The following is an 11,753-nucleotide window of genomic DNA, read 5'->3' on the forward strand; positions in this document are numbered from 1 at the left end:
TAAAGAAATATATATATATTCCGACGAATTGTTAACCTTGTCCTTTTTTTGAAGTCGGTTAAAAATTAATTTCATTCAGAAATAAAAATTATAATACACTGATTTTCCTTTAAAAATTGGGAGGGTCAAACGTTATTTATAGTTTATTTAGCATTTTTGCTTAGAATCGAACGTAGAATTCAAATATGCTATATACTTTTTTTCGAAATTAAATTACTCCGCCCTAATGTACCTACATGCATACACATTTATATATATATATATATATATATATATACAGCATATACTTCTTAATGAAATGTGCTCAACCTTTGCCACCATTTTGGAAGAGCTTCTGGGAAATGTGATGTATATACATACATATGTTTGTTATATAGCCTTTTACTTTGAAACATTGCCAATCCCACCCGGCAATCAGCATAATAGTGGTATTTCAATTCAGGTATAATACATTCATACATATTTAGTAGGGGGATCCCATATGGTAGTTGAAGATTGGTAACTTTGATTACACAGCCCAAAATAGAATAGAATCAGAATATTTTAATAATCTATGGATACCATAAAATGGAGCTGGAGAACAATCCCTCTACTATCGATGTTGCTTTCGGTACTATCGATGGACTTGATAAAACCAAAAGTAAATGAAAGTTTTTAGCCTGGCTTTTAAAAATTTATATGTGATATCTTCGACTTTAGTAGTATCGATTTTGGATATTAAGCGAAAAGAAAATTTAAAATTTTTTGAGCCTCCACAAAGGCCTCTGGCTTTTGGCCTCCCCGTTTAAGGACCACCCTAATGTACATACTTCAATATATTTCAGAATTTTTTAATGTATTTTCCTTTCATTCCTTATACTATTTTAATTCACATTTCGCAGTGAGTTTTTGCAGATTCGCCACCAACCACCCACCTAACCAAGTTATTCGCTGCGCTGTCCCAGCAAATGCGCCAACCAATCGGAAATCATGTACATACATACATATATACATATACAAGTACAATTTCCACATTGAAGTACCCATTTCTTTTATTATATTTATTTCCTTTTTCGTTTCGTTTTAACTTTTGTTTTACTGTTTGTGTGCGCTTTTTATTTGGTTTTGCAGATTAAGTTGTTTTCCTGTGCGCACAGACGCACACACCCACCTACATTTTAACATTTGTTGTAAATGCATACCTAGACTCGTACATACGAACAATGTTTATAACGGGTTTACTTTATATTTAACTTGCATTTTCTCTTACATACATACATATGTGCTCTGAAATATAGTTTTACTATTTACTTATCTACGAACGCGCTGCTCGTATCATTGCTGATGTGTTGGTGTGCAGTGTATATACATATACATATACATATGTATTTCTGCAGCTCCACTCGTCCTTAAGGCCCCATTCATTTTGTTAAGACATACATGTTAGACATATGAAACAAATAAAATCGCTTAATTTAATTAAAAGTTTAATACTTCTCAATTTCCTACGGATTTCCAATTTGCACAGAACGATGTTTGGTCAGTGGTATGCATAGTACTTTTAGTTCTTCTTGTTATAACATACTTGTTGGAGGATAAGACAAATTGGACTATTCGCTTTAGCGAGGAAGAAGATCTGGTAACAGATGCCCAGACTACACTTGAGGGCTTTCGAATGGTGGCAAATTTGACGAAGAAGAACCCAGAACCCTCCACTAGACCAAGGCGAGATAAGAACAGTACGACGAAATTGCGGTTGAATCGTGTAAAGCTGGCGGCGAAGAGTAGGGCGCATGCACATACCTACCAGCTGTTAAAAAGAATTTGATCTGATGTTTAACAATAGAATCTCATTGTACTTTTCCCGCCCGGTTTGCGGAAAGAGGAGGGGAGACAGGGGGCTTTGGGGTTTCCAGGGTACGGGCTTGACGACCCCGCCTACCCCAGTTAAAGGCTACCTGAGTCGGTCGGGGCCTCAATTGGCAGAAGAGTCTACGACTTTCGAGGTCTTACCAGAGACTTGAAACCTGATACCGCGGGCGAACAGATGCCCCTGGAGTGTGCTCGTTGGCTAGATAAGCAAACTCGGTGAGACGAACAAGGCCAAAAGACAGGCCAGATGCACATGTAAGATCGTACAGCTGGTGAGATTTGAAAGGAAGAATTTGGCTCGTCAAGCAGTTCGAGCCGGTGTAGAAAACCGGAAAAGGAGTAATACTGCATGCCTTCACACCCCGGGCTGCAGTTTACTCCCCAGTAAGGCTAGTAAGACCGTGCGAGATTAGCGAGACGAGCAGATTGAATGTAGGTGAATGGTGGCAGCATGGTGAAGCTGTTCTCCGGTTAGGGAGACAGTGTTGGAGGTTGATGATGGCGGAAAAGCAAATCTGTCTAGTTGTGGGGTTAAGCATGTGTATTCTGGTAGGTTTAGTAGGTCGCGTGAGTTGAGCTGGTCGAGTAAGTCTGGCTGGCTACGGCCCCTTCGGGGAGTATCGCGGGAGCTGTGGTTTAATACCTAAATGCGGGTAGAACTCGCCAGGGTTCAATGTAGAGTTGCATTTCAACCGGGTGCCGGAACCCAAATAAGAGCAGATATTTTAGGTAGGTTTCGACTTTACCTAGGCGGTAAGTGTGTCCGCCCCACACTGCCTTTGGAACTGAAATGCTTGCATTTCAGGGCAATGATTAAGGCATGAATTAATCCGTTAAACTTTTGAGCTTCGTGGAGCTCGGACTGCATTAAATTGCGGTAGGTTCCCACGTTAAACCGAAACTATAGATGCGCTTTTCCCAATCCACAAAAAGGGAGATCATACGGTGCTAGTCAATTACTGCATACAAAATAAATCGCTTGATGAACCAGCTGACTGCACGTTATTAGTGGGGCTGCAGACCTAGCATGTTCTCAATGGTACACATGTGCCGGGAACATACTGTTTACATGTCCCAGTTCAGCGCCTCGGCAGCGAAGCTACACCCGAAACCCTTGTCCCACTGGTAGTGCAGAGCCAAAACGCTTGGAGAGAATTTAAATGAGGCGCAGACAGGAACGACAGCGAAGTAAGAAGCGGCCAGATCAGGCTATCGGGCTCATGTAAGAAGCAGCCAGATCAGGCCAGATAAAAAGGCCATTTTTCTTTAAAAGTTATGGCATAAATAGAGCGAGCCTCTCAAATAATCGATTGAGCAGCACTAAATTGCTGCATCCGGGCTCTACTAAATTTAAAATCCAGCTTCTTAGTTGTAAACGACCAATGGGGTGAGTAGGCGTAACAACAAACCAAGTGCGTGGAGTCATATGAACAGTAACGGACGTAGAAGTCCGTGCTCAAACCGCCTCCAGATGAAAATCTTACAATGGGACCGTGAGCATCGGTACATAGACGGTAAGAGATTTAGTGGGTTAAAGTCTCATACCGACGGTCTTCGATGTCCTCTATACTATTATACGTAAGATTTATGGCCCTCTTGGCAGGGTCGACGCGTTCCGAAGAATATTAAATGACGAAATGTAGGAGCATTTTAATGAAATGGGAATAGTAAAGCGTATAAGAATACATCGAGCTGGCTTGGAATGCCGTACTTATGAATTATGATGCTCGGACGAATATATCCGTAAACTTGGCACCCATGGGTGTACCAGAATAAAAAAAGGTTAACACGAACAAAATGGGCAAAATAGCCTGACTACACTTGGAATGAACAACTAGCAAAATTACGCAAGAGAAAAAGGCAATTGGCGATGTTTTTTGGCCTCGTCCCAAATCGACAAACGCCTGTAGTTCCAGAAATTTAAGTGGATATTAAATCAAGCTGAGTTAAATAGATACACAAGAATGGTAAAATTGTAAACTACGCAAGCTCCGAAGCTAGGTTTCGATTACAATTCTACCATCGCACTGGAATCAGAACTTCTCATTTGAAAAAAGGTGTTCCGGTAATTCAAAGTCAAGTGTGTACAGTTGCTTCTAAACTTGACTGCTCGATGAGTTTATAGGAGCCGTTTACTATTGTTGTCAAACCATATATGTATGTGTTAACAACGAGTTTTGGGTCGAAAATGGAAGCACACTTGTCTTGGAAAATTCATTATCTTCAGTTTTATACAAAGAACAAGATTCCAATGCGAAATGTAAATTTAAAAAAGATATACTTACTACAACAAGTAATTTTTAGGGAAAAAATAAAACCGACTTCAATTCTCACATAAAAGTTAAAGAATATCGTTTTTTTCTTCATCATCCTATGATCGGATTTAAACTTTTATGGGACTACTATTCTTTTAAAAAAAGAAAACAAAGAAGAAAGTCATTATGCTCGCACGCCTTAGCTTAAAAACCATATTATTTAAATGGAATTACTTAAATATTGGCGTCGAAGATATTTTTACACAGTATTCCTTAAGCACGTACATACATATATATTACTTTTTTCATGTTTATGTTTTAGTTTCTCAAATCAAATAATGTAATTTTTGTTCACTGTGTAACACACTAGTTTTATTTCATACACTAGATTCGTTCATTTTGGCAAGAAGAACATTTTAACCGTTTAACTTTAATATTTTAAAGTATCATAAATTATTGAAATTGAAAAAATCGTAAAATTTCAAAAATTACAAAATAGCTGCGACAGATATTCTGAAAGCTGTAATTTTTTTTGTAATTTCGTGGTACACTCTTGACATTCCACAGAAATGTTGTTTAAATGAATTGGTAATTCAACAATATTAGTTAAAAAAGAAGTATATACATACATACACACATTATTATGTACATTATGTGCTTGTACATACATACACTTACGTATATACACTTAGTATGTATTGTTTCTACTAAAGTTCCTTCGAAGAGTTCAAATCTGCTGGGAAGATATTGGTGAAAATCGATATTATGCAAATTTTGATAAACATTTGCGGAGACAGCAAATATTTGCTTATGACTACATTGCTTAGCACTTACATACATACAAATATGTATACACGCACATACAAGTTTCAGCGTCTACCCACAAATGTATGTACATACATACAAGCTTAGTACAAAGGGCCAAAACTCAAACAGGCGAAAGATATTTAAAAAAAAAAAAAAAAAATTAAACTTAGGTGCAAATCGTAGCTGATGGTGAAGAGCATTCCAACATTGCCAATAGCAATAGGTTGTATCGGGGAAGAGAGAACTCTTCGCATGCCAACTACATACCTGCATTTAGGTGTTCAAGCCCCGAGAAGTAAACACTCAGCAATTGCATAACTTGTTTGCAGTCCCGTCTGCTCAAGGAAACAAAAGTTAGACTTTTGAGATTGATGAACATGCGTTTCGCCCCTTTGCAGTCATTGAGTTAAATATTCGCTAGGTACGTTGACCAAGCTCTGAACCCCATCTATCTAAGACCCTATGGAAGTTTTTCAGTTTTAAATTATTTTGTGCCGTTTTTACTCTGTATACAAATATTGTATGTAAACTGTTTCGCCAGGCTGTAGAAAAATTCCGAGTTAACGTCTTTCAATTGGCTTCAAAACTATAAAAAGGCGATTTAAGATCGAAAAATTCCATGTTAACGCATTGAGAAATGGATCTCTTCCTGCTGGTTTCAACCTCTGGCCCGACTAACATCTAAATTAGAAAACGTTGGGAGGCGGCGTAAAACTGTAGGTTCATCCATTTGTGTAACAACATCGAGATGCACATCGCAAATTGGAGAAGAAGCTTGGCCAAGCACCAGGAAGAGGTTTAGCGCCGAAATATTCATATTATTTATAATTGTTTTATAGGGCGATGCGATTAGTTCATTACTCTAAATTTTACCCACTAAATTACATAAAAGAGAAATTTTATTTTTTATAGCATTCTTTTTGAAAATTTTTCCAAACCAATTTTTTAGTACTCAACAGACGGACAACGAAAAAATCAGTACTAATGATTTCTCAAATTTCTCGTGTAATGGTCATTTCGAACCTTGAATAATTGACTCAAGTTTACCCAGCCCTTGACCGATTCAGGATCTCAGCTCATTCAAACATATTTGTAGGAAGTTCCAGCTGGTCTCAGCTCATTACAGTTGATAGCTGCACAGCTACTGCCGAAATTCTACCGCTTTTTTAGTTTTTTTAAGGATTCCGAAGATTTGTTCGTCTTCATTTTAGTCGTTGCCTTCATATACGTAGTTGTCTTCGTATTAGTCTTCGCATTCATCTTCATATTCGTTTTCGCAATCGCTTCAATCAGTTTCAGTGCTGTCTTTGTATTCGTATTCGCAATAATTTTTATATTAGATACTCCTCGTGTTCGTCTTTATATTCATGCTCATCTTCTTATTCGTATTGATCGTATTCGTATTCGTCTTCCACTCGCTTTCGTATCCGCCTTCGTTTTCGTCTTAGTCGTCGTATTTGTATTCGAGTTGGCCTTCGGCTGCTCTTCGTATTCGCATTCGCATTCCTGTTTAAAAACAAAAATACGAAGCGAAAGAAAATGCGAAAATAGTGCACCGTTAACAAACTAATTACAACAAAAATTTAAGAGTTTGCAACAACAGCTAAACACAAATACGGAAGGCGAAGGAGTTCGCAGTCATAAAATTCAATCAAATTTGAAACTTTCGTCATTTACAGAAAAATAGCTTTCCAATGGTGTTCTTGGTTTCGAAATCGGACCAGTAGAATCGCCAAACGAACGACCGCAAAATTTATGTTAGCCAATTAATATTTTTTTTGTTTGTAAACAATTTCATTATAACGGAAGGACAAAGCTCCACTTTTGCCATATCAATTAAATCTCAAAACATTTCATCGTAACTTCATATGTTAATTGCATTTTTATTTATTAAATAAAAGATTCAAGTGTCTTAAATAAATAAATATTTTTTTTTAAGTTTGCCTACATACGTATGTACATATGTATATAAAAAGTTATTCAGTGTTTACATACCGACGTTAAGACGATGCACTCTTTACATTTATGTATGCATGTACACAGATAATTATTTTTTTTTTTTGTAATTTTGCAGTAAACTAGTTTTTTATTTTAATTTTTACGCCTTCCATTTCCTACAGGTGCACTTTCTTGAACACATTATTTAAAGCAGTGCAACAACAGATGTCGCTAAAACGTGTTCGATTTACTTCCGTTTGTGATTTTAGCAAATTTAAGAACCAATGCAGCTAGCTCATTTCGAAGTCAGCGGGCGCAATTTCGAATTAAACATCGAATTTTCGGAGGTGTATATCACTGCTAGCAATGTGTCTGTACTATAAACAGAGAACGTTTATAACAGAGAACGTTTATACGACGGTGTCGGTAGAGAAGTGTCGGCTGCCACCATACCAAAAATTTTTCCGTGCCACCACACCAGAGAACGTCTATAAATGAGAAGGCGCATTTTCTGTGACCGTTTTTCTTGCGCAAAAATTTTGGGGTGCAGTCGGCCAAATATACCACTCGTCGACAAGTGCACCGCTCGACCGACGGTGTCGGTAGAGAAGTGTCGGCTGCCACCATACCAAAAATTTTTCCGTGCCACCACACTTTGAGCAAATTTACCATAGTTCAAAGCAAAATGAAAAAATAAGAACGAAAAGGAAAGAGGAACAGAAATATAATAAGCACTAGGCAGAGGGGATGCTTGCGGAGGCAGGCGCGTGCTTGTGTCGGATCAAAACAAACTCTAAAATAAAAATGGAAGTCGTCAGAACGAGAAGTGTTGAGTAAGAAGCGGGAAACGGGGAATGGAGCGGGCTTTTGTACATTTGCTTGCTTGCCGAAAATATGATATTTGCGTGAAATCGATTTGCTGATTGTTGCAAATTGATTTTTGCAAACATGTATGAATTTTTCTATTTCAGCTAAGTTGATAAGATTTTCTATGGCATTTTTTTGACTTTTTTCCGCAATTGTCTTAAGTCATGTAAAATGGACCTTTTTATAAAAACTATTTTATTATAATTTATTTAAACATATGTATGTATGTATATATTTACATTTATTATTTATTTATTTCTTTTATAATTTTATTTGATATTTTAATATAATTTAATATTAAGCCAAATTCTGTTGTTATTGTTAAATACATATATGTACATATTAATATAATAAAGAAATGTTAATAAAATCGACTTCTTTTTAATTTTGGAAAAATTTTTGATATCTTTTGATAGGTATCTGATGGCATTTTTCTTTATGCATACAAGCGAAAAAGCATTTACGCACATATATTCTTTGGTACGTAAATGTAGATATGTCAACGAAAATTAAAAAATTTTGGATATTCGTACTTGCAAAATCGGTAGTACATGTCTGGTGGCGATAAACGATACCTTGCTGCAGTTGTTGTCAGGGTTCATATCCTACCCGAAGCGGTTGCTTTTTATGAATTTATTTCTAAAATAGAATAAAGAATAATTTGGTGGTTGAAATGAATTTTTTGCATTTCAATCGCCATCGAAGTTATTGAAGAAGAAGAAGAAGAAGAACTCGTGGACAAGAAGGGGGAAGCGAAAGCGAAGTGATTTTGCGCACTTGTCGGCGCAGATGCATGATTTCAATAACCAACGGAAAAAATATTTTATTTTGATCAAAGAAGTGTGCAAAGGGAAGGGGGATTTTGACCGCTGTTGCCACTTTTCCAATCGGCGCGGTGGTTGATAAAATTTTAGATTTTTAGATTTTGTCATCGCCGCGACGCAAATCAACTTGTGGACGGCTCATGTTTGTAGCGGGGTAAGTGTGCAAGGTGCGCACGAATTTGTGAATGGCAGTTTTTACGTTTATGAATGAATGTCTTGCTCGTGAGAAGCGGGAGTTCGGGGAATAGTAAGCGCAGTGTCTGTATGTTTTCATTTGTAGTATTTGTATGTATGTACATACATAAGTACATATTTGGTTTTTGATGTTCATAGCTTGATTAGAGTGATTAGAAGCGATTGCATTTTTGTTTGCATGAACACTAATCAATTATGTACGTGTATGCATATGTACATACATATATGTATTTATGTATGTACATAGTTTGTTTACCTGTACATATGCACATTTATATCTATGTATTATTCACAAGTAAATATTAATTTAAACATATGATCATGACCATTTAATTTAATATTTATTCAATGTTGATAGATAATATTCAATTTCTTGATTAAACATCAAAATATGTACATATTCATCAACTAATAAAATTTGGCTAAACGATGGTGGTTTTCTGCACACACAATTACACGAAATTTGAGCGTCGCAAGCTTGCGCATGAAATTGAACGACATCGTAAAATACTGCTTAAGCGCTCGGATTTCAATGTGTTGTGTGGTGGGTGCGCTAGAGGCGCGAGATTATTTTCGCGTGTTGCATTTTTGCTTGGGATCAAATCCCAGTTGGAGAATTATTTTTTTGTTTTTATTTTTTTAATGTAATTAAATTTTCCTTTTTTGATTTTATGTTGACCTTTGGGGTTTATTTTATAAATTGATTTTTATTTATAAAATGTATGGATAAAAATTCCCATAAGAGGTCGGGCAGCATAATATGCTTCTATGAAATTTTAGTTACGGAAAAGTATTTCATAGCCACATACCTATTAGAGGTATACGCCGCCGAGCCACGCCGCCGCCGCCGCCTTTTTTTGTCATTCCTCACGCGCCGCCGCCGAGTTACGAAAATATCGGCGCGGCGGCGGCGGCGGCGGCGTTCGGCCCCTAAGGAATTTTGTACAAAATTTTCATGATGTATGTACATTGAATACATCGTTTGAAGGAACTAAATATTACTTGTATAAAAACACAATTTTACGAAATGAAAATTACATTTCTAAATTAGTTTTTTTTTTGCATAATTTGGGCCACTGGACAAGAGTATGATCTCCTTTATTTTTTCCAAAATAGCATAACTTAGAAAAAACATAGGTAACATATTTTTTGACGACAGCGTTTATTACAGTTAAATTAGGGTCGAATACTGGTAATCTAACGATTTTTTCCGCAGTAGACAATTCTTTTCTATACTACAAAAATACTACTTTTTTATACACCTACTACAACAACAAGAAACTTATAACACATCAAAAACTTTAGCTCCAATATCTCAGAAAGCAGTTTTAATAGAAGCGGCCTCTTTGCATCTAACTCCTCAATTATTGAAGATAAATCAAAGACAAGTTGATTTTTCTATGTATTTTTTTAATATTTTAAACAAACACTTTTTTGCTAATATTTACATTCGTAAGTTATTTTATTCTGGGGTCCCACATACGTATACAAGTACTAGGTGGCTGTGTGAAAATTACGTTAGCATTCCTTAGTGGTGGTCAAACCCCAGGAAGGTTTTGCTCCCTCGCATCGCTATGTTTTCTACACAGGGTTAAAGTTCCCTCTTTATGGTAAACATTAGTATTATTTTTCATTACATTCGGTTCTCCTTAGAAAAATTTGGCGCTTCATATTTTAGTGGAAGTTTTAACCATCTATAAGCCATATTTTTCAACAGTGGTTCAAAAAGTCCCATTCTGGTTCGAGTTGATAAGACTATTGCAAAAATTTATTGAGAGCGGCATAAATTACCCCAATAACTAAACTTTAAACAATTTTTTTTTCTTTAAATTTAAATAGTACATACGGATCTGTAGAGAATATAGAGATCCGTGTGTGTATGTATGTATATACCTCAGACCTTCTTCTGTTCGCCCATCAATCAGCGCCAGACACTCAACATTTTAATTCAAGTAGGAAGTAACAATATTTAAATTTAAAACTAATTCAATAATGAAATAAATAGAATTATAATAATAGAATAATTGGCATGGCGAATGCCTAACGCTGACGATTTGAAATGATAAGATTAGTAGCCTCATGGCTCTTTGAAATCTACCTATCTAGTAGCGCCGGCGTTTCCAGACGCGCCGGCGTCGCCGCCGCCGCCGAATCTTTTTGACGTTGACCACGCCGCCGCCGCAAATCCTGTCGGCGTAAGCCTCTAATACCTATATGTATTTGCGAGCGATTAATAAAAACTTCTTTGTAAATACTTCCAGTTGCATGTACATAATTTTTTCAATGATTTCGATTTTTTTTGCCGAATATATTTTTTTTAAAGATAAATATACCAAAAAAGTACTAAAATTGGTCAAAAAACATTTTTAATACATGTACCTAAAAAATGAACAATCTATGGAATATGTAAAATAAGCAAATGGTATTGGGCATCAATTAATCGGAAGGTTTTTGCATCAAATAATTCCGGTTCATTATTTGCTTTATTGCTCAAACCTTAAGTTTCTTATCATTATAATATCAAATAATATAATAATAATATCAAATAAAATTATAAAAGAAATAAATAAATATTAAATGTAAATATATTCATACATACATATGTATGTTTAAATAAATTATAATAAAATAGTTTTTATAAAAAGGTCCATTTTACATGACTTTAGACAATCGCGGAAAAAAGTCGAAAAAATGCCTTAGAAAATCTTATCAACTTAGCTGAAATATAAAAATTCATACATGTTTGCAAAAATCAATTTGCAACAATCAGCAAATCGATTTCACGCAAATATCATATTTTCGGCAAGCAAGCAAATGTACAAAAGCCCGCTCCTTTCCCCGTTTCCCGCTTCTTACTCTACACTTCTCGTTCTGACTTCCATTTTTATTTTAGAGTTTGTTTTGATCCGACACAAGCACGCGCTTGCCTCCGCAAGCATCCCCTCTGCCTAGTGCTTATTCCTCTTTCCTTTTCGTTCTTATTTTTTCATTTTGCTTTGAACTATGGTAAATTTGC

Source organism: Rhagoletis pomonella, unplaced genomic scaffold (genome assembly GCF_013731165.1).
Source record: "Rhagoletis pomonella isolate Grant_MI unplaced genomic scaffold, Rhpom_1.0 Rhpom_scaffold_00006, whole genome shotgun sequence".
In the NCBI taxonomy this organism is placed as follows: Eukaryota; Metazoa; Arthropoda; class Insecta; order Diptera; family Tephritidae; genus Rhagoletis; species Rhagoletis pomonella.